This window comes from Stigmatopora argus, chromosome 5 (genome assembly GCF_051989625.1).
Source record: "Stigmatopora argus isolate UIUO_Sarg chromosome 5, RoL_Sarg_1.0, whole genome shotgun sequence".
NCBI classification, from domain to species: domain Eukaryota; kingdom Metazoa; phylum Chordata; class Actinopteri; order Syngnathiformes; family Syngnathidae; genus Stigmatopora; species Stigmatopora argus.
In genome coordinates this window covers 1,179,078-1,200,767 of record NC_135391.1, presented here as the reverse complement: position 1 = coordinate 1,200,767, position 21,690 = coordinate 1,179,078, and the positions used below count along the sequence as shown (strand labels likewise).

Genomic DNA, 21,690 nt, shown 5'->3' with positions numbered 1-21,690 from the left:
CTTGGCTGCCATTGCCATTGGCAGTTGAAACGTAATGACTCAATGCCAGAATTTACAAGGGAAATGGATTCGATGGCTTGCTCGTAATTGCTGGTGATTTGAATTCATTTCCACTCGTTAAGTCGAATGAGAAGTTTTAAAAATGGCTAACACGCTATCGTGGCAGGCGGGGTGCTCAACATTACGACATCAGTGATTATTACCGTGTATAATCTCACCTCTGACAGGTTCATAGTTACGCAAGGCTTAAAAAAGAAGATTCTGGGCAGGATTTAAGGCCATGTCCCTGAATCCTGAAAAGGGGAATATATATGCCCTCGATTACTCCCACCGACCTTTTCACGTCCCCAATGAGACGTCTGTTTATCACTCTTTAGCAGCTCATAGGTGGACGTCCCTGCCAGCTTTTTAACGAAAATGCTTTAGGCGTATTCACTCCAGGGAAAGTCGTGACCGTATCGATAAACGTTTGTCCAAACATAAACATTTGTTGGTCATCGACCTGCAAAACAATTGAAACCACTGGAGAGAAAGCCAAAAACACACCACCAGTCAGATATGAAAAAAATAAACAAAATCGCCTGAACGGGAACAATACTGATTAAAAATGGAAATGCCAACTTAGTTTGAAAAAAATCTAGCTCCGCCTCTACCGCAAGATTTTGTACAAAAAATTCCAAGACATCAACAAGGGCTGGCTCTAGAGGTGACTGTGTAGTTCCCTTCAAAAACAGTGCTAAATTAGCCAAAGCACATACATAGTGTTGGGTTTTTTCTGGGATGTTTCTATAAGTTCATTATTGCATTTTAATAGGTAATGAAGCTATAAATTAATTTGTGCTTTATGTCGGGACCAAGTAAGCACAAGGACACTTTCCCCACAGCTGCTTTCGAGGCCAGTGAATTGTTTTCAGGACTATTGACTGAACAGGACACCTTGTTCCAGGCCGAGACTGTTGATCTGAGTTGGCAATGAAGATCTACAAGGGACTCTTAAATTGCTTTGACTTGGATTCCGGCAGATGGCGATAATTGCATTATTGTTTAAAAATACAGTCGCTCTGTTTACCTTATAAAGAAATTATATGCTTATTCGTGCAAATTTTTACGCAGTTGTTTTGGTTTCCGATCCGCTCGGGTCACATTGTATGCTTACTTGTGCAAAATCTTACGCAGATGTTTTTGGTTTCGATCCAATATGAGATTGTTGTGGCAGTTGTTTTTTGACCTTAATGGTGTTATTCGGTTATCTTATGCAATTGTTTGAATCAGATTACATTAAATGTTTTGAGTATGGCGCGACTAAATGGACAGAGGATGCCGTTTTTCAGAATCATCCTGGATGAAGACGAATCGGGAGTGATTTTCCTTGCAAGTTGCAGCCAGTGTATGTTAAAGATGTCTCCCTGTTTGATTAAAGTGTATTAATAATAAACCTATCACATAGATAGCAATTAGCATATGTGAACTCCCATGTCAGAACCTCTTGGCCAATCATCTTAAAGCCTGGCTATTAGACCAACAAAATAGCCATCACAACGCTGTCTAAAACTGCTGTGTATATCTAGAATATGCCATCATTTATCTTCACCCTACACAAGGGACTAGAGATGGAAATTAGCCCTCGGCTACAAGCTTACATATTTACATATTTATATTCATTAACATGATTATAGATATATTTATTAATATGTGCTGTCCCTTATTAAATAAATCAAACAAACTCATTTGGACAATTACAATGTATTGATACATTGCGGATTTTACTCGAAAAAAATCTGTATCCGACTCGCGTTAGCCGCTGTCATGCTAACCAACCAACATCTCCCACAATGCCTCAGTCTACAGAAGCTGCCTGCCTAGAACTTTTTCCCAAAACAAGACTTTTTGAGAAAGAGAAGAAAAAAGCATGAATATTTTATTGCTTGTAAAAATTCCACCGACTGAATTGTCAAAGATGTATTTTTAAAATGACTATCTCATGTAAAGTGTTTATTCTCCTGACAGCGACACAATAACAAAAGATATCCAAAGAAAAAAATAAATAAATCTCAAAGCGTGCTACAAATTCTCGCATAATGGGCCTTTGATTTATATTTTAAAGCCTATCCATTTATAATACGAGTAACATTTCATCACATCGTGTTTTTTTCCTGGGCGCCTGTTAAACAATAAGTCCACGCAAGTTATCCAACGAATGGCTTAATCGCCGCTAATAGGCGCATTTATAGAGTAGCTTCAACTCTTCCGCCATCCCGTCAACGCGGGATCTTCTACCCGGTGAACGTGAACCGTAAAAGCAACGTATCCCCCTCTCGGCGGGAATCCGACTGTCACTTTCGGGATGCATTATGAATGGAGCTTCATAAATAATTGGCGGGCCAGAAAGAAATGAGCAAAAGCTCCTGTCGGGCAGGAACAGGAAGCAGAAAGACACCAAGAAATGTCTTCTTCTTACGTTCAAATTTGGTCTTCAGACTTTCTTATCAGCAGATCTTTCAAGTTAGCGATAGGTTTGTTAGGAGTCATTTTGAAACCTTCTCCAAAGTTAACGACATCTTCACCTTTAAGAGAAGAGCCGTGATGTACGGTAATCCTTCGAATATCGCGGTTAATGTAGACCACAGTAGTCAAAGTGGCAGCCCGGGGGCCAAATCTGGCCCGCCGCATCATTTTGTGTGGCCCGGGAAAGTAAATGATGAGTGCCGACTTTCTGTTTTAGGATCAAATTAAAATGAAGAGTATTGATGTATATTAGATTTCCTGATTTCCCCCTTTTCAATCAATAATTGTCATTTTTGAATCCATTTTTTCTGTTTTTAGTTCAAAAATCATTTTTATAATCTAAATATTATATCTAAAATGGTCCGGCCCACATGAAATCGAGTTGACGTTAACGCGGCCCGCAAACCAACCCGAGTCTGACACCCCTGATGTAGACCAAGCCTGGCAGTGACAATTGAAAAATCGTGAAACCTATTATTACATTTATTTTCTTAAGTGCCGAGTATTAGTAGCAAGAGTGGTTTCTGCTTACGTTCTGCTTTTGTTACCTATATTTGATGTTGCTTGAAATAGAAGTCTTTTGTTTTCACAGGCTCAGACTTTTGCCGACGGAAGGTCTGTAGCATCGCAATTATTTTTTGGGCCCAATATTAACGGTTTGAAGTCAGTGCAAAGAAAGACAAACAATCAAACAAAAAGAATGTTTTAAAAATGATTTTATTAACAATATGAAGCAGGGGGGGTTGGTTCCGCCATCTGTTTTCTGTGTAGAATGTGCGCGACACATGCTACACGGAACAATCTTGTCACTGACAGTTGGTTTCACTCCCTCCGAATAAAAGTCTCGGGCAGCCGAGCGTGACCTGGCCTTGTTCCCGTGCTGACCTGCGAAGGCGGCAATGTGCCATCGCCGCCGCCGCCGCCACCGGACTAGAAGAAGGAATTTGAAGCCAGCGAGCTGTTGGCATAATTATCCAGTCATTCTCGGCAGCTCTTGTCCTTGTCGTTGCTCTTGTTGGAAAAGAGCCAGCGGATTCGTTATGTAAACACTCCACTTGATTAGTAGCTCCTTCATTTCCTAAGTTGTCCAAAGTTTCTACCGTGCACGCAACTATTTGCTTGTTGTAATTCTGTCTTCTTTTTGGAACATGGGAGGAAAGCCGAGTACCCGGAGAAAACCCACACAGAGAACAAACTCCACACAGGTGGACCGACCTAGATTTAAACCCATAACCCCGGAGCTGTGAGGCCGACATGCTAACCGCTCATCCGCCATCACCGCATTGCTCAATCGTCAAGAAAATCTAACATTTCTACCTTTGATTCAGTAGTCTATTAGTTTTGAGTCATTAGAAGTCCATGACATTTTACAAAACGCAGCATTTTAACGCTCCGTCACTCCAAGGCGAAGGTTATTTTACTCCCAAAAGGGAAAACGGCAGGTAAAAGCGAAGCCTTCCCTGATTAGTGGTGATGCTCCGGGGACGCCACTCAGTCACATTCCGATTCGACTCATTTCACGGAGAGAGCGTTGCGGCGTTCGGCCTCCTCTCAAGCGCTAATAACGGACTAATATGCCCAGCGAGGATTTTTTTTCAGTGGCATTTGCTGGCGACTTTTCTCAAAAGACGAGTAGTTTTTGATCAGGCGTTTCCGTGGACGCGTGTCGCCGACGGCAGTCTTTTGAAATGTGTGGCAAATCCCGTGGCTGGGCAAATTCCACCAAAGTGTCAGAGAATGAACTTCAAGCATGAATGGTGGAGCTTAATGCTTTTCAGGCACCCAGAACATCTTGTTTGGTGCGATAAGTGGAAGCTGTTGTTTGACTTTGTCAAAGCCAAACTCAAGCTCCGTATCGACACGGCTCCCCATTCTCTTCTTCTGTCGGCGGGCAGGACAATGACAACTCTCGCGGAGCGCTAGCTTTATCCAAATATGAAATGTGAGAGCTCCGACAGACACGCCGATCAGCAAATATTTGCGCTCAAATGAGTCATTTTATTCATTTATTTATATCATGTTAGTATGTAAAACTATACCTTTGGGCAAAGTGGTCCTCGAGGGCTGCGGTGGGTGCAGGTTTTTGTTCCAACCGATCCAACAGAAACATTTGAAACAATGAGTTTCTGCTGAAACGAGAAGCACCTGATTGAAATCCACTGATTGCACTTTGAGGATACGGGATTGGTGGAAAGGTTTCCTATTTAGAGGTTGGGACAAAAGCATGCACCCACTGCAGCGCTTTCTGGAAGAGTTTGGAGACTCCTGGGTTAGGGGGTGTTCTTATCCTAAAAGTTTAAAAAGTTCTGGCAGATATTGCTATCAGCAAGTGAAGTTCCAAAGTTCTATTTTCTGTCTGACTTCCACAGTTTACAATTGGCCCAAAACCACCATTTTCCAGTGTGACCAGGAAGACAGATTTTGAACAGGACAAGGTCACACTTGAACAGGGTCTTGAACCCTGAACCCTCAGATTAAATGTCAGATGCTCTACCATCTGAGCTATCCAGATCCTACCAGGAGACATTTCTGCCTTTTTTCCCCAAAGTTTGAAAGTGCCCAGGACACTTCATTAAATTCCAGTCAGACTGATGTTGAAAAGGACAAGGTCACGCCTGAACAGGGTCTTTAAACCTGGACCCTCAGATTAAAAGTCTGATGCTCTGCCATCTGAGCTATCCAGGCCCTACCACAAGCCATTTCTGCCTTTTTTCCCAAAGTTTGAAAGTGACCAGGACACTTCATTAAATTCCAGTCAGACTGATGTTGAAAAGGACAAGGACACACCTGAACAGGGACTTGAACCCTGGACCCTCAGATTAAAAGTCTGATGCTCTACCATCTGAGCTATCCAGGCCCTACCAAGAGACATTTCTGCCTTTTTTTTACCAAAGTTTGAAAGTGCCCAGGACACTTGATTAAATTCCAGTCAGACTGATGTTGAAAAGGACAAGGTCACACCTGAACAGGGACTTGAACCCTGGACCCTCAGATTAAAAGTCTGATGCTCTACCATCTGAGCTATCCAGGCCCTACCAAGAGCCATTTCTGCTTTTTTTCCAAAAAGTTTCAAAGTGCCCCAAACACTTCATCAAATTCCAGTCAGACTGATGTTGAAAAGGACAAGGACACACCTGAACAGGGACTTGAACCCTGGACCCTCAGATTAAAAGTCTGATGCGCTACCATCTGAGCTATCCAGGCCCTACCAAGAGACATTTCTGCCTTTTTTTTTTTTTACCAAAGTTTGAAAGTGCCCAGGACACTTGATTAAATTCCAGTCAGACTGATGTTGAAAAGGACAAGGTCACACCTGAACAGGGACTTGAACCCTGGTCCCTCAGATTAAAAGTCTGATGCTCTACCATCTGAGCTATCCAGGCCCTACCAGGAGACATGTCTGCCTTTTTTCCAAAAGTTTCAAAGTGCCCCAAACACTTCATCAAATTCCAGCCTGACCAAGTAGACCGATTTTGAAAAGGACAAGGACGCGCCTGAACAGGGACTTGAACCCTGGACCCTCAGATTAAAAGTCTGATGCTCTACCATCTGAGCTATCCAGGCCCTACCAGGAGCCATTTCTGCCTTTTTTCCAAAATGTTTCAAAGTGCCCCAAACACTTCATCAAATTCCAGTCAGACTGATGTTGAAAAGGACAAGGACACACCTGAACAGGGACTTGAACCCTGGACCCTCAGATTAAAAGTCTGATGCTCTACCATCTGAGCTATCCAGGCCCTACCAAGAGACATTTCTGCCTTTTTTTTTACCAAAGTTTGAAAGTGCCCAGGACACTTGATTAAATTCCAGTCAGACTGATGTTGAAAATGACAAGGTCACACCTGAACAGGGACTTGAACCCTGGACCCTCAGATTAAAAGTCTGATGCTCTACCATCTGAGCTATCCAGGCCGTACCAAGAGACATTTCTGCCTTTTTTTTACCAAAGTTTGAAAGTGCCCAGGACACTTGATTAAATTCCAGTCAGACTGATGTTGAAAAGGACAAGGTCACACCTGAACAGGGACTTGAACCCTGGACCCTCAGATTAAAAGTCTGATGCTCTACCATCTGAGCTATCCAGGCCCTACCAGGAGACATGTCTGCCTTTTTTCCAAAAGTTTCAAAGTGCCCCAAACACTTCATCAAATTCCAGCCTGACCAAGTAGACCGATTTTGAAAAGGACAAGGACGCGCCTGAACAGGGACTTGAACCCTGGACCCTCAGATTAAAAATCTGATGCTCTACCATCTGAGCTATGCAGGCCCTACCAGGGAACATTTCTGCCTTTTTTTCCAAAGTTTGAAAGTGCCCAGGACACTTTATAAATTCCAGTCAGACTGATGTTGAAAAGGACAAGGTCATGCCTGAACAGGGACTTGAACCCTGGACCCTCAGATTCAAAGTCTGATGCTCTAGCATCTGAGCTATCCAGGCCCTACCAGGAGACATGTCTGCCTTTTTTCCAAAAGTTTCAAAGTGCCCCAAACACTTCATCAAATTCCAGTCTGACCAAGTAGACCGATTTTGAAAAGGACAAGGACGCACCTGAACAGGGACTTGAACCCTGGACCCTTAGATTAAAAGTCTGATGCTCTACCATCTGAGCTATCCAGGACCTACCAGGAGCCATTTCTGCCTTTTTTCCAAAAAGTTTCAAAGTGCCCCAAACACTTCATCAAATTCAAGTCAGACTGATGTTGAAAAGGACAAGGTCACACCTGAACAGGGACTTGAACCCTGGACCCTCAGATTAAAAGTCTGATGCTCTACCATCTGAGCTATCCAGGCCCTACCAGGAGACATGTCTGCCTTTTTTTCCAAAAGTTTCAAAGTGCCCCAAACACTTCATCAAATTCCAGTCTGACCAAGTATGAATAGGACAAGCCTGAACAGGGACTTGAACCCTGGACCCTCAGATTCAAAGTCTGATGCTCTACCATCTGAGCTATCCAGGCCCTACCAGGAGACATGTCTGCCTTTTTTCCAAAAGTTTCAAAGTGCCCCAAACACTTCATCAAATTCCAGTCTGACCAAGTAGACCGATTTTGAAAAGGACAAGGACGCACCTGAACAGGGACTTGAACCCTGGACCCTTAGATTAAAAGTCTGATGCTCTACCATCTGAGCTATCCAGGACCTACCAGGAGCCATTTCTGCCTTTTTTCCAAAAAGTTTCAAAGTGCCCCAAACACTTCATCCAATTCCAGTCAGACTGATGTTGAAAAGGACAAGGACACACCTGAACAGGGACTTGAACCCTGGACCCTCAGATTAAAAGTCTGATGCTCTACCATCTGAGCTATCCAGGCCCTACCAAGAGACATTTCTGCCTTTTTTTACCAAAGTTTGAAAGTGCCCAGGACACTTGATTAAATTCCAGTCAGACTGATGTTGAAAAGGACAAGGTCACGCCTGAACAGGGACTTGAACCCTGGACCCTCAGATTAAAAGTCTGATGCTCTACCATCTGAGCTACCCAAGCCCTACCAGGACACATGTCTGCCTTTTTTCCAAAAGTTTCAAAGTGCCCCAAACACTTCATCAAATTCGAGCCTGACCAAGTAGACCAATTTTGAAAAGGACAAGGACACGCCTGAACAGGGACTTGAACCCTGGACCCTCAGATTAAAAGTCTGATGCTCTACCATCTGAGCTATCCAGGCCCTACCAGGAGCCATTTCTGCCTTTTTTCCAAAATGTTTCAAAGTGCCCCACACACTTCATCAAATTCCAGTCAGACTGATGTTGAAAAGGACAAGGACGCACCTGAACAGGGACTTGAACCCTGGACCCTTAGATTAAAAGTCTGATGCTCTACCATCTGAGCTATCCAGGAGCTACCAGGAGCCATTTCTGCCTTTTTTCCAAAAAGTTTCAAAGTGCCCCAAACACTTCATCAAATTCAAGTCAGACTGATGTTGAAAAGGACAAGGTCACACCTGAACAGGGACTTGAACCCTGGACCCTCAGATTAAAAGTCTGATGCTCTACCATCTGAGCTATCCAGGCCCTACCAGGAGACATGTCTGCCTTTTTTTCCAAAAGTTTCAAAGTGCCCCAAACACTTCATCAAATTCCAGTCTGACCAAGTATGAATAGGACAAGCCTGAACAGGGACTTGAACCCTGGACCCTCAGATTCAAAGTCTGATGCTCTACCATCTGAGCTATCCAGGCCCTACCAGGACACATGTCTGCCTTTTTTCCAAAAGTTTCAAAGTGCCCCAAACACTTCATCAAATTCCAGTCTGACCAAGTAGACCGATTTTGAAAAGGACAAGGACGCACCTGAACAGGGACTTGAACCCTGGACCCTTAGATTAAAAGTCTGATGCTCTACCATCTGAGCTATCCAGGACCTACCAGGAGCCATTTCTGCCTTTTTTCCAAAAAGTTTCAAAGTGCCCCAAACACTTCATCCAATTCCAGTCAGACTGATGTTGAAAAGGACAAGGACACACCTGAACAGGGACTTGAACCCTGGACCCTCAGATTAAAAGTCTGATGCTCTACCATCTGAGCTATCCAGGCCCTACCAAGAGACATTTCTGCCTTTTTTTACCAAAGTTTGAAAGTGCCCAGGACACTTGATTAAATTCCAGTCAGACTGATGTTGAAAAGGACAAGGTCACGCCTGAACAGGGACTTGAACCCTGGACCCTCAGATTAAAAGTCTGATGCTCTACCATCTGAGCTACCCAAGCCCTACCAGGAGACATGTCTGCCTTTTTTCCAAAAGTTTCAAAGTGCCCCAAACACTTCATCAAATTCGAGCCTGACCAAGTAGACCAATTTTGAAAAGGACAAGGACACGCCTGAACAGGGACTTGAACCCTGGACCCTCAGATTAAAAGTCTGATGCTCTACCATCTGAGCTATCCAGGCCCTACCAGGAGCCATTTCTGCCTTTTTTCCAAAATGTTTCAAAGTGCCCCACACACTTCATCAAATTCCAGTCAGACTGATGTTGAAAAGGACAAGGTCACACCTGAACAGGGACTTGAACCCCGGACCCTCAGATTAAAAGTCTGGTGCTCTACCATCTGAGCTATGCAGGCCCTACCAGGGAACATTTCTGCCTTGTTTTCCAAAGTTTGAAAGTGCCCAGGACACTTTATAAATTCCAGTCAGACTGATGTTGAAAAGGACAAGGTCACACCTGAACAGGGACTTGAACCCTGGACCCTCAGATTAAAAGTCTGATGCTCTACCATCTGAGCTATCCAGGCCCTACCAGGAGCCATTTCTGCCTTTTTTCCAAAAAGTTTCAAAGTGCCCCAAACACTTCATCAAATTCCAGTCAGACTGATGTTGAAAAGGACAAGGTCACACCTGAACAGGGACTTGAACCCCGGACCCTCAGATTAAAAGTCTGATGCTCTACCATCTGAGCTATGCAGGCCCTACCAGGTAACATTTCTGCCTTTTTTTCCAAAGTTTGAAAGTGCCCAGGACACTTTATAAATTTCAGTCAGACTGATGTTGAAAAGGACAAGGTCACACCTGAACAGGGACTTGAACCCTGGAGCCTCAGATTAAAAGTCTGATGCTCTACCATCTGAGCTATCCAGGCCCCACAAGGAGAAATTTCTGCCTTTTTTCCAAAAGTTTCAAAGTGCCCCAAACACTTCATCAAATTCCTGTCTGACCAAGTAGACCGATTTTGAAAAGGACAAGGACACGCCTGAACAGGGACTTGAACCCTGGACCCTCAGATTAAAAGTCTGATGCTCTACCATCTGAGCTATCCAGGCCCTACCAGGAGCCATTTCTGCCTTTTTTCCAAAAAGTTTCAAAGTGCCCAGGACATTTCATTAAATTCCAGTCAGACTGATGTTGAAAAGGACAAGGTCACACCTGAACAGGGTTTTGAACCCTGGACCCTCAGATTAAAAGTCTGATAATCTACCATCTGAGCTATCCAGGCCCTGCCCACAGGACATTTGTGCCTTTTTCCCCAAAGTTTCAAAGTGCCCCAAACACTTCATCAAATTCCAGTCAGACTGATATTTAACAGGACAAGGTCACGCCTGAACAGGGACTTGAACCCTGGACCATCAGATTAAAAGTCTGATGCTCTACCATCTGAGCTATCCAGGCCCTACCAGGAGAGATGTCTGCCTTTTTTTCCAAAAGTTTCAAAGTGCCCCAAACACTTCATCAAATTCCAGTCTGACCAAGTAGACCGATTTTGAAAAGGACAAGGACACGCCTGAACAGGGACTTGAACCCTGGACCCTCAGATTAAAAGTCTGATGCTCTACCATCTGAGCTACCCAGGCCCTTCTAAGAGACATTCCTGTCTTTTTCCAAAGTTTGAAAGTGCCCCAAACACCAGGTTTTTAATTTCCATAAAAGCACCCCTCTACACAGGGTCAATTAATCCTTTTCAGATGTAATGTGACACACATCAATTTATAGACTAACTAATTGTTCATACATTGACTTGTCTATACTTCACATCGGTATTAGTCCAGAATTGACTATGTCATGGTAAATGATTTCAGGTTGATAATACAACATTGACACTAATCTAATAAAGATGTGGCAGAGTTAATGGAGTACCAAATCAGTCTAACCAAGGCAAATTCAGAAATAGAAATAGCATGAGGACTCACTTGCATTCAAATGATTTTCCAGGAGACCTCTATGCAGTGGTAGATTGAAAAATGATTTGAGCACACGTCGAAAAGTTGCTGGATGTTTTCTGAATTCTTTATCGGTGATCAAATGTCAATATTCCATCCAGAATCCAGCCTTTTCTCCCCTGATGAGAGAAAGATTTATGTCATTATTCCACTCCAATATTTCCATCACAGCAGCTGACAAAAAATGGATATCTCTTCTTATACAATGACTAAATTATACGTAGAGTTCCGAGTCCCTGGACAACCCTTTCTTTCCGTGTCCTCCATCCGACAACGCAATTTTGTCATTTCCTGTTTCCTCCAGGGAAAAGTTGAAGGCACTGTTTGAACAGACCACTGCGGAAATGCAAAATCTTACACATGGAACAGTCCTCAAGGGAGTCACGAGGTAAAATATCGTGATTGTGTCAAACAGAGATGAAACACAGACAGGTGGAGAATGATTTAAGTTGTCCAAGGGAAAAGGGGAGGGAGTACTTGTTCACGATTCTGAGCAGACACTTTGAAAACAGAATCAATGTCAAATCTGTGCCAGGAATCGGTACGATGCCTCTATTATGAGATCAAAAGTCATCATATTTTTAAATAAAATTCCATTTCTTAAAAGGCAGTACCGTATTTTCTTGCATTTGCGCCATATTTGCCGCAAAATTTTTTTATGACTGAATCGTGGGTGCAGCTTATATGCGCACAAATTAGATTTGACAGGCATGAAACGCCATAACGCAAGACAAAACGGCCGATATGGTAATTTATTTCAAAATGGAGAAAAGATAAACAGATAAAACATTTAACAATATTTATTCTGACGTCTACGAATGAAATTCAAGAAAAAAAAAATTAACCGCATCTCGCATAAAACGTGAAAAAAAATAATTGCCTGATCCTGCCATGGCTTGCTCAGGGCGCCGCCATCTTATCTAGGGATGACAAACCAGACTACTTCCTGGTTGTACTGCTCACCTGACTTCCTTTTTTAATTTGTCCACTTTCGATTCATATAATATCTCAGAAATACCACGTGCGATGATTCTTAATCTTAAGATTTTCCCTTCAAAGTAACACATTTGTACTCCCTATTAAAACCATGAATATGAAGGTGAAAATTGTGAATCAGGGGGCGGCTTATATGCGAGAAATTGTAAAATTCAAAGATTTTAATGCAAATTTTAAGGGTGCAGCTTAAAACTGGAGGCAGCTAATTAGAGAAAATACGGTACATAAAATGATGGAGAAAAAAACGGATAATTGTCACTGGCAGTAATTTCACTAGAAGAAAGATGACCTGATATATGATTTTTTTTAAAGCACTTTACATTCATGGCAACATGCATCAAGTACCGCGGAGGAAAACCGATAATTTATTCTTTGTAGCACAACCTTGAAATAGTCAATGCTTGGGAAAAAAACGGGGGTCTCTGTGGGATACTTTAATGTTGACATTGGGGATAGGACAGGAGTTATATTGACAACCTTTGCAAATGCTATCTTATCAAACATCTGGCCTTGTGTGGGAAGAAAAATGTGAAAGCATGTGCCAAATCGATAGATGGCACTCGGGGGGCCGGAACGTAAACATGGCGGAGTTTGGGTTTGGGAACTCTGAGGGGACTTACCTCCATATTGGTTTTGCTTTTGGACCACAATGAAGCTCATGTAAGCTAATTGAGACAACAAAGTTCTATATGACCAGAGAGATCATTTATTTATCATTGTTTTCATGAAAACCGGTTAACGTTATTTTGGGGATTTCATGTCAAAATGAATTAGCAATGAATTCTTTTTTTTTAATTGAGGGAGGAATTTTTTTTAAATCAGCCAATGTTCAATGTTTTGTGGACTACTGAACCTTGGGCTTATTTTAGCGAATGACGTGAAGAGGATGTACATCACTGGTGTCAAAGTGCATGCCCGGGGGCCAAATCTGGCCCGCCGCATCATTTTGTGCGGCCCGAGAAAGTAAATCATGAGTGCCGACTTACTGTTTTAGGATCAAATTCAAATAATTATAGATGTACATTACATTTCCTGATTTTCCCCTTTATAAAATCAATCATTGCAATTTTTTAATGTTTTTTTCTTTTGTTTTTAGTTCAAAAGCATTTTGTAAAATCTAAAAATAAATATACAAATATTTTCCGTTTTCCACTTTAATATTGAACACAATTTAAAAAAATATTTTGTTTCCATTTGAAATGAAAAAGATGATTAAAATACATTTTCCATTACTAAGAAAAAAAGCTCAAATAAACATTGTTTTAGAACTATAAAAACTGACTATTTAGGGCTTTTGATCCATTTCTTTTAATACAATAAAAAAAATAAAAAATCTAAATATTAGCTCTAAAATGGTCCGGCCCACATGAAATGGCATTGACGTTAATTCGGCCCACGAACATCGTCATTCACTTTGACGGCCACTTTAACACCACTACTTAATAAAAATATTTCTTGTATACGGACGGATGTTTTATTTTTTGGGCCTTTTCCTTAGGGCACGCTGCAAAAAGGGCAGGTTTCCGATTCTTCTATTTCTGGCCCGATGCCACCGAGTTGCCATCCTCTCGCTCAGGCTTTCGCCGGGACAGGTGGCGGCCTCGGGGGCACGGGGGGCCGAGTTCTCCGAGCTCTTTAAGAGAAAATTGGCACGTCTTTTTGTTGGCCATGCGTGCTGATGCTTTGGCAGCAGCACGGAGGAACGTTAGCCGCTGGCCAGCCAAACAGCTTGCTGGACCACTAGCGTGCCAGCAACTATTTGCTAAATCAAGCACGAGTCAAAAAGGGACTGCAATAAAACTACTAAGCAAATTATTATATTATTTTTTTACTTAGAAAAGATGCTGTTGATCCAATTTTGCGGGTTGAGCAGTCTTAGCCAATGGCCGGGAACCAAAACAACATGTCACCAGCAAAAAATCTTGGTTGCACATGGATGCTAAAGTAGGATTAGATATCATTTAATTGGTACATAAATATCAGTTACAGTGGTACCTCGAGATACGAGCTTAATTGGTTCCGGGACTGAGCTCGTATGTCAATTTACTCGTAACTCAAATGAACGTTTCCCATAGAATATGAACTAAAAACAAATTAATTAGTACCAACCCTTTGAAAAAACACCCAAAGCAGGATATTGGATTGGAAAAACATTTTTATTTGCTCTAATTTGCCTTTTATTAACAAAGTAACAAATAACTAGTGGTTTAATAGTACTAAAATTTGTTTGATAGTACTGAAATTAGACGGATTTCGCGGAGAGAGACTTTTTGCACGGCAACGCGCTCGTAACATAACATAAACAAATTTGATTGAACTCGAATTACGATGCAGAGACACTCAAAAATAAGTTGAATCTAACCTTACACTAAACTTAATTCTAATTTTGTTTAACATTTTAATACCTTTCTTCTCCCGGGTTGGCTCCATTGGCCCCGCCTCCACCCTGACTTTCAGATGCAACCTATTGAGGGTTGTTTGCTTTTGTCTTCCCTTCAAAATATTCCCAAAATGATGCACACAAATGTCCTCACAATAGGATAACGCACGACCACTTGCCAACGATGAGTAGTCTACTCCTCTCGGTTTTCAGGGGATTCCGGCCCACTTGAGAGCACCCCGTAACGGATTACGTTAGATTCACGCCTTCTGTTGTTATTGAATTTCAGGCTTAACTTGCATGATGACTTTTGAGAGGAAAGCGATGTATCAGAAAAGGCCGGCCGGCAATCGGCACGGGTCAATAACCCCCCGACACGCGTGCTACTTTTCATCGGCGGCCGCACGCATTGCCCCACGTTCTCCCTTACAAGATATGCTGACAGCTCCATGAAAGAGGCGATCAAAGCATTGTGCACATGACGGGCTATAGCGAGCCGCTACGTGGCGGAGCATTGATCCTCGCCGTGGGAAACTCGGGCTCGCTGATAACATTTCACAGCCAGACGAGCTGCTGCCACAACACAGCGCATGGCTGAGTGGACAGCCGGGCGCCGACGATGATCAATGGAATGGAACAAAAAAAAAAAACAGCAGATCATAGTGTGAGGGATCAGGGTGTCCTCGGGCAAGTGGATTTGTGTGCTTGCACTTCATCAAGGCCCTTGTAGAAATGTTAGCTTATAACCAGAAGTGGGTCGTAATGTGTTATCGGAATATGTTCTAAGGAATGTCCTATGTCATACTTTACTCTATTTTTGTGGGTCAGGGTTATACGTTGGTATTTAGATGTTATCTTTACTTGAGTACCTTTTGAGAAATATGTCATTTTACCAGGCCATGCTTTATACTCTATTTTTGTGGGTCGGCGTTTGCGCATTATTCGTTGGTATTTAGATGTTACATTTGCTTGAGTACGTTTTCAGGAACGTCCTATGCCATAGTTTATACTCTATTTTTAGGGGTCAGGGTTTGCGTGTTATTATTCATTGGTTTTTAGACGTTACCTTTACTCGTGTACCTTTTGAGAAATATGTCATTTTAACACACCATGCTTTATACTCTATTTTTTAGGATCAGGGTTTGCGTGTTATATGTTGGTTTTTAGATGTTACATTTACTTGAATGCATTTCAAGGCCTTTTACCAGGCCATGCTTTATACTCTATTTTTGTGGCTCAGGGTTTGCGCATTATACTTTGGTATTTAGATGTTACCTTTAGTTGAGTACATTTTGAGAAATGTGTCCTTTTACCACGCCATGCTTTATTCTCTATTTTTGTGGGTCAGGGTTTGTGTATTGTATGTTGGCACATTTGTACTCTTCTATGGGGTATTTTTTCTAATATGGTATTAGATGAAAGAAGCCCTCCATTTGCCTTTAAGAGTGTATTGGATAAACTTGAATATGATATAAATAATGTAATATATTCTTGTGTGTACAATGGGGCTGGGGTGAGTGAGTGTGTTGGGGACTGGAGTCCAGGATTCCAAATTGGTCAAGACCGCCTCTGACTTGAGTGATGTTATTTTGCAGAAACGCTACTCTAGCTTGAGTATTTTTTTTCTGCCTACTCTAGCCACTTCTGCTTCGCACACAACGATTGTCGCGTAGTAGATTATTCCAGGCTCGCTCGGCTGCATCCCCTTTCGTGAAGCGCCGCTCCATTTTCGTTTACCGCCGGCGTGGCGGAACCCTCGACGGGAAAAGCGAAGGAAGATGGTGATTCTGGAGCGGGAGTCAATCTGGGAGATGTTTTTTATTTGATCAAACTTGACTTTTTTTGCGATCGCCACAGGCAGAAGGTTACATCAGAATGCTTTTGCTCTTTGGGAGAAATGTGCATTGAACTTTTTTGACATCTCTCAAAAAGACATGAAGGTCCTTGAAGGGAATGCACTCGTATTGTGGTTTTAAAAAGTGGTGGCTTGTAAGTACAGGCAATCTTGGAACAGAGTATAAATACCTTGGGAGTGTAGACTTACCAAAAAAATTGAATATGGCGGAATTATTGCAGTTAATAGTCTAAAACAGGGGTGTCAGACTCGGGTTGGTTCGCGGGCCGCTTTAACGTCAACTTGATTTCACGTGGGCCGGACCATTTTAGTTATAATATTTAGATTTTTTTTTTTAAATGGATTAAAAGAACTGGATTAAAAGCCCTGAATATTCTGTTTTTTTATAGATCTAAAACAATGTTTATTTGATCTTTTTTTTATATATTTTTAGATTTTACAAAATGATTTTTGAACTAAAAACACAGAAAAAATGGATTAAAAAAATACAATTATTGATTTAAAAGGGGGAAAATCAGGAAATTTAATATACATCTATAGTCTTCATTTTAATTTGATCCTAAAACAGAAAGTCGGCACTCATGATTTACTTTCTCGGGCCGCACAAAATGATGCGGCGGGCCAGATTTGGCCCCCGGGCCGCCACTTTGACACCAGTGGTCTAAAACACGGTATTGAGGTTCAACAATAAAGGGTGTCCAAACTTGAAATCCTTCCACTTCCATTTGTTAAAAAGGGGATCGGAATTGCGGAATAAGATTAGGTTTTTAATTTTTCTATTTTTAATAAGGATTAATTTTTGATCGATGGCGACAGACATCCAATCCGTTTTAACTGGGAGAGATGGCAGCCATCGAACGAGACGATGAGTCAAGAAAATCCCAACCAAGATAGCTTTTATTCACATTAGATGATTATTTTTAAATCTAGTTTGACCTAAAACAAAATACTAAAATTCTACTTTCCCACATTAATAGTAGTATTAGTTTACATGAATTAATACAGAATAGTATTAGCTTAAAGCGGAGAAATGCAAGTGAACGTAGGCTGAAGTGAAGCTTCTTCTGTAGGCCATGTTCAATGCTATTTCCATCATTTGCTGCAAGCCAATAAAAAGTGGGCAGCGGCTTGTCGCTTGGACACCATTGGCCTACAAGGTCAACTTCATGAACGTAATTTACTGTTGCCAGACCTCTACCCTTATAGCGCTATTTCTTTTTTTAAATACGATAGCAGATGGATGAAGGTACATAATCAAGCGGGGCATGGCTATTGTGGCACTAACCTTGGATGATGAATCTCCGTCTCGCCCGGAGACGAAGGCCCCGTTGCGTCTGGTTCGGAGGCTGAGGGCTCAATCGTGACAGCTAGTGAACGCAGAAAAAAATAAATAAATATTTCTCTGTCATGTCAAAGAAATAAGGTTGCCAACATCAGACATGGCAGACGAGGTTAACATGATGGATAAACTTCAATTTGTTTCTTGTTTAAAAGTCGCAACCACTTGGAAGTATGTCGGCAATAAACCGGTGATTGTGAATTACGGGGACGTTTTTTCCAGTAGTGACTGAGTTTTTTTAATGTAGAATAGATTTTAAACGAACTGTTGGGAGCCATATTTGGGAAAAAATATGGTCATCATTTGACGACTAAACATGGGTGAGTGGTTAGCGCGTCGGCCTCGCAGTTCTTGGGTCCGGGGTTCGATCCCAGGTTTGTCGTCACTGTATGGAGTTTGCATGTTCTCCCTGGGCTCGCGTAGGTTTTCTCCGGGTACTCCGGTTTCCTCCCACATTCCAAAAACATGCATGCTAGGCTAATTGTAGTCTTAATTGCCCCTATTGGTTGCCCATCTCCTTGTGCTCTGTGATTGGCTGGCCACCGATTCAAGGTGGCCCTTGCCAAGCTGGTGCCCTGTCACCTGGGATCGGCTCCAGCACCCCCTGCGGCCCTTGTGAGGCAAAGCGGTTCAGAAAAAGAATGAAAATGACTTTTAGAGTTACTTTACTGAATATTACTTAACATTTTTTTACTTCATTGTTGTGCAAAATGACCAACTTTTACAATAATTATTAAGAACAACAATGAGAATTTACTTAAAATTCTAATTTATAAGAACAAAAATGAGAATGTACTTAAAATGGAATAATCTGAGGCATTAATCTGTTAACACTCAAAACAAGATGGAGAAAATGATTTGAGCCCAATGACTAACTACACAATTTATGTACACAGTTCTCACTTGCTTTTCTTCCCTACCTTGATTTAAATCTTTTTTTCTTTGGTAATCTAAGACGTGACACGCTCCTTCTTTTCCAGACGTACGTATTTGAAGACCTAATCAAGCTATAATTGTCCCCGTGCTTAGTGCATCCCAGTCTGTCATCAAAGACAGCCTGTATATTATTCAGTGTGTATAATAGATGTCCTGGAGTTACCCGGGCCACCTCTTTGGCTCGTATAATCACACAGCTCATCAAGGTAATTAATGAGGATTGGCAAAAGATTGGTCCAAATGCACTCGGCCTGTGCGGAATACAGATGAGCTGCTGCTTGTTGGCAAATAAGCACGTGAAGAAAGCAAACTACAGACTTTCCCGCTTTGAATACTGTGGCCGTGACATTATATCAAATGGTGATAAATGTAGTGTGATATTCTGCATCTCAAAAGGTTATAAATACACTCTGGCTAAGACTTGATAAGGTACCACTGTATACAGACTTAAAATAAGCTAAAATCAATTAAAAAGTAAGTATTTCAGGAAGACACAAAGCCTTTTTTTCCAGACAATTATTGCTGTTTTTTTTCTTGCCATACACAAAAAGTAGTTTGTTTTCCAGACATCTTTACTTACTTTTGAATTGACATTTTCTCCAATGAAGCGCCTGTTTCTTCTGTTGACAGTGACTGGCAGTACACGCAATCATGCACAACCTGCATAAAAGATGAAACCCGCATTTGTTTTTCATTGTCAGCCCACAGGTTGTTTGCGCGACAAGCCAAACTTTGAGTCGAATCTTCATAAAACGGCTTTACGGGGTGTTTTTTAACGCAACTTTGGATACAAGCTCCAAAGTTGTTTTCGCACACGGTAAGTACAGCTTGTTTCCATGCAGTAAATCAATAGTGCTCAAGGACACAAGATGTCTGACGGCGAGAAAATAGTCCACCAGGCCGCGTGACAGTGAAATACTTTCAGGCCTGAGACCGGTACACCGCTAGAAAAAAGATAGGTCGTGTGATAAAACTAAATATTTTTCTAATCATTTTTTTTCTACCACTGTTTTCCTATATTGACTTCTATTAAGTTTGCAACCATTTAATCATGCAAACGTTACTATGTGAATAAATCTTTTTGATTACGTTTGCAGGGAAGTAGATTTTTAATGAATGGATAATATATAAATTAATAGACATTCACCTCAATACAATTGTGACATTAATAGCAGCTTCTTTGGATTCGTTTTTAATGGTTACTTTTCTTCAGAAACAAATTATGACTGTTTCTCTGCACCCTATCATATAAAGTGGTATAGTCAATTGATATTTGAGAGCATAATTAAAAAATATATGGCCGTAATACTATGACCAAACTGCGCATGCGCGCACAGCTGCAAAAACGACAGGGAAGCGATTTCTAATGTGTGGAAACGAGTATTCATTTTAATTAAATGAGTGATTGAAAGTGGGTCAAACGAGGAAAAACGTCATGAAGAAAATAATATATTAGCGTACATGTTCAAAACGAAGGCTGAAACAATGAGACTGAAAGAAGAGAGCCTACTACAGAAGCAGCTTGGTCTCCATTAAGTCATACTGAATGGTAAATACCTTCTATTTACGGCCCTCAACTTTTGAAGCATAGCGTTTGAAAAACTATAAATATGTCGTCTAAAATTATAACCGGGACTTTTTTGGACTGTTGAACTTTTGACGACACTTTTGACGACGCTTTTGACGACGCTAGCCGTGTCCAAATACACCGGCTGAACCTTATTAACTACGTTAGCTAGCCCACGTGCTAACCACCTAATCCAATCCAATCCAGTATATTTTACCGCAGTTTAGCCCAAATAACAACCCGATACATTGGCCAAACTTTATTCACCACAACACGGTCTTATTATCAAAGTTTTGTTTTACAACAACAAAATAGACGACTTACTTCTTTAGTTGTCCTCGGGATATTTAGCTCATTGCTCGTGTGGCCGGAAATCGTGTCCAGCATCCCGACTCCTGATTGGCTGAGAATAATCATCAAGTATATCGCAAAGGTACGCTTCGAATTCGTTCTACGCGTATTGTATTTCAAAATAAGTTCGTGAAACACGTTTTACGCGTGCGGTATTTTATACTCCTCTTATGGACGCCTGATACCGGAAGTAAACTTGGAGCAAAGCAAGAACAGGTGAACTTCAACTTGATAACACGTTTCTTGTACACACTGACCGAAGATGCGCTCATTAAACTTTTTTTTCTTCCGAACGGACAGCCGCTTTGGTGCCGTTTCGGGTGAAGAATATTCGGCAGTGAAAAATCCCCGTCGGCAAGGGTTTGATTAGTGATCAATCGGAGACTGGCTTAGTTTGGAGAGATGCTGATGAGGAGGATGAGGAAGGCAACATCTGCTGACGGGCAGACGGCGGCCCCGAGAATCAGACACGCGTGGGCGGACGCTCAGGCGATGCTTTGAATTCACGCACAAAAGAGAAGCTGAGGAGAAATATAGCACAAGATGCTCGGCGCTCATGTGTTTTCTTTCAGCCGGCTGATGGATTATTGATTTAATATTGACTCCTTTTCAAGTTTGATCAATAGCCATGACTGCTTTTTATCTGGCGGTCCAGTGGAGAGTGGTTAGCTCGCCGGCCTCACAGTTCTGGGGTCGATGGTTTGATACCAGTTTCGTTATACGCTGCTGTGTATAATGACAATGTGTGGGTTTTCTCTGGGTAAACTGGTTTCCTTCCACATCCCAAAAACACGCATGCTAAAATAGCTGGGCCGGATCATTTTGTGTGGCCCGGGAAAGTAAATCATGAGTGCTGACTTTCTGTTTTAGGATCAAATTAAAATGAAGAGTATAGATGTATATTACATTTCATGATTTCCCCCCTTTTAAATCAATAATTGTCATTTTTTAATCATTTTTTTCTGTGTTTTTAGTTCAAAAATCATGTTTGTAATAACGAAAAATATATAAAAAAGCTAAAATAAACATTGTTTTAGATCTATAAAAACTGAATATTCAGGGCTTTTAATCCAGTTCTTTTAATCCATTTATAAAAAAAATCTAAATATT

At 41.5% G+C, this 21,690-nt stretch overlaps 1 long non-coding RNA gene and 24 other non-coding genes across 26 annotated transcripts in view; all 25 read right to left on the bottom strand.

Annotated features, from left to right (window-relative positions):
• LOC144074418 (uncharacterized) overlaps positions 1 to 20,652 on the bottom strand; it is a 79,136-nt gene extending 58,484 nt beyond the window's left edge. Inside the window, exons 1-4 of one of the 2 annotated variants that reach the window (XR_013300292.1) lie at positions 20,554 to 20,652; positions 19,243 to 19,322; positions 17,673 to 17,754; positions 11,127 to 11,275 (exon numbers count right to left, since the gene is read on the bottom strand). This is a non-coding gene — a long non-coding RNA (uncharacterized LOC144074418). Of the gene's footprint in view, positions 1 to 11,126; positions 11,276 to 17,672; positions 17,755 to 19,242; positions 19,323 to 20,219; positions 20,422 to 20,553 lie in introns of those variants that run through there. The other variant, XR_013300293.1, reaches the window with a different exon arrangement.
• On the bottom strand, positions 5,290 to 5,362 carry trnak-uuu (transfer RNA lysine (anticodon UUU)). Its single transcript has one exon. It is a non-coding gene; the product is annotated as a tRNA-Lys (tRNA).
• trnak-uuu (transfer RNA lysine (anticodon UUU)) lies at positions 5,464 to 5,536 on the bottom strand. Its single transcript has one exon. It is a non-coding gene; the product is annotated as a tRNA-Lys (tRNA).
• trnak-uuu (transfer RNA lysine (anticodon UUU)) lies at positions 5,816 to 5,888 on the bottom strand. Its single transcript has one exon. It is a non-coding gene; the product is annotated as a tRNA-Lys (tRNA).
• On the bottom strand, positions 5,997 to 6,069 carry trnak-uuu (transfer RNA lysine (anticodon UUU)). The gene has a single exon. It is a non-coding gene; the product is annotated as a tRNA-Lys (tRNA).
• Positions 6,170 to 6,242, bottom strand: trnak-uuu (transfer RNA lysine (anticodon UUU)). Its single transcript has one exon. It is a non-coding gene; the product is annotated as a tRNA-Lys (tRNA).
• trnak-uuu (transfer RNA lysine (anticodon UUU)) lies at positions 6,345 to 6,417 on the bottom strand. The gene has a single exon. It is a non-coding gene; the product is annotated as a tRNA-Lys (tRNA).
• Positions 6,519 to 6,591, bottom strand: trnak-uuu (transfer RNA lysine (anticodon UUU)). Its single transcript has one exon. It is a non-coding gene; the product is annotated as a tRNA-Lys (tRNA).
• trnak-uuu (transfer RNA lysine (anticodon UUU)) lies at positions 6,700 to 6,772 on the bottom strand. The gene has a single exon. It is a non-coding gene; the product is annotated as a tRNA-Lys (tRNA).
• Positions 6,871 to 6,943, bottom strand: trnaq-uug (transfer RNA glutamine (anticodon UUG)). Its single transcript has one exon. It is a non-coding gene; the product is annotated as a tRNA-Gln (tRNA).
• trnak-uuu (transfer RNA lysine (anticodon UUU)) lies at positions 7,225 to 7,297 on the bottom strand. Its single transcript has one exon. It is a non-coding gene; the product is annotated as a tRNA-Lys (tRNA).
• On the bottom strand, positions 7,392 to 7,464 carry trnaq-uug (transfer RNA glutamine (anticodon UUG)). The gene has a single exon. It is a non-coding gene; the product is annotated as a tRNA-Gln (tRNA).
• Positions 7,746 to 7,818, bottom strand: trnak-uuu (transfer RNA lysine (anticodon UUU)). The gene has a single exon. It is a non-coding gene; the product is annotated as a tRNA-Lys (tRNA).
• On the bottom strand, positions 7,919 to 7,991 carry trnak-uuu (transfer RNA lysine (anticodon UUU)). The gene has a single exon. It is a non-coding gene; the product is annotated as a tRNA-Lys (tRNA).
• On the bottom strand, positions 8,100 to 8,172 carry trnak-uuu (transfer RNA lysine (anticodon UUU)). Its single transcript has one exon. It is a non-coding gene; the product is annotated as a tRNA-Lys (tRNA).
• Positions 8,446 to 8,518, bottom strand: trnak-uuu (transfer RNA lysine (anticodon UUU)). Its single transcript has one exon. It is a non-coding gene; the product is annotated as a tRNA-Lys (tRNA).
• On the bottom strand, positions 8,613 to 8,685 carry trnaq-uug (transfer RNA glutamine (anticodon UUG)). Its single transcript has one exon. It is a non-coding gene; the product is annotated as a tRNA-Gln (tRNA).
• Positions 8,967 to 9,039, bottom strand: trnak-uuu (transfer RNA lysine (anticodon UUU)). The gene has a single exon. It is a non-coding gene; the product is annotated as a tRNA-Lys (tRNA).
• trnak-uuu (transfer RNA lysine (anticodon UUU)) lies at positions 9,140 to 9,212 on the bottom strand. The gene has a single exon. It is a non-coding gene; the product is annotated as a tRNA-Lys (tRNA).
• trnak-uuu (transfer RNA lysine (anticodon UUU)) lies at positions 9,321 to 9,393 on the bottom strand. Its single transcript has one exon. It is a non-coding gene; the product is annotated as a tRNA-Lys (tRNA).
• trnak-uuu (transfer RNA lysine (anticodon UUU)) lies at positions 9,665 to 9,737 on the bottom strand. The gene has a single exon. It is a non-coding gene; the product is annotated as a tRNA-Lys (tRNA).
• On the bottom strand, positions 10,009 to 10,081 carry trnak-uuu (transfer RNA lysine (anticodon UUU)). The gene has a single exon. It is a non-coding gene; the product is annotated as a tRNA-Lys (tRNA).
• On the bottom strand, positions 10,190 to 10,262 carry trnak-uuu (transfer RNA lysine (anticodon UUU)). The gene has a single exon. It is a non-coding gene; the product is annotated as a tRNA-Lys (tRNA).
• Positions 10,536 to 10,608, bottom strand: trnak-uuu (transfer RNA lysine (anticodon UUU)). Its single transcript has one exon. It is a non-coding gene; the product is annotated as a tRNA-Lys (tRNA).
• trnak-uuu (transfer RNA lysine (anticodon UUU)) lies at positions 10,718 to 10,790 on the bottom strand. Its single transcript has one exon. It is a non-coding gene; the product is annotated as a tRNA-Lys (tRNA).
• Positions 20,653 to 21,690: the final 1,038 nt, after the last annotated feature.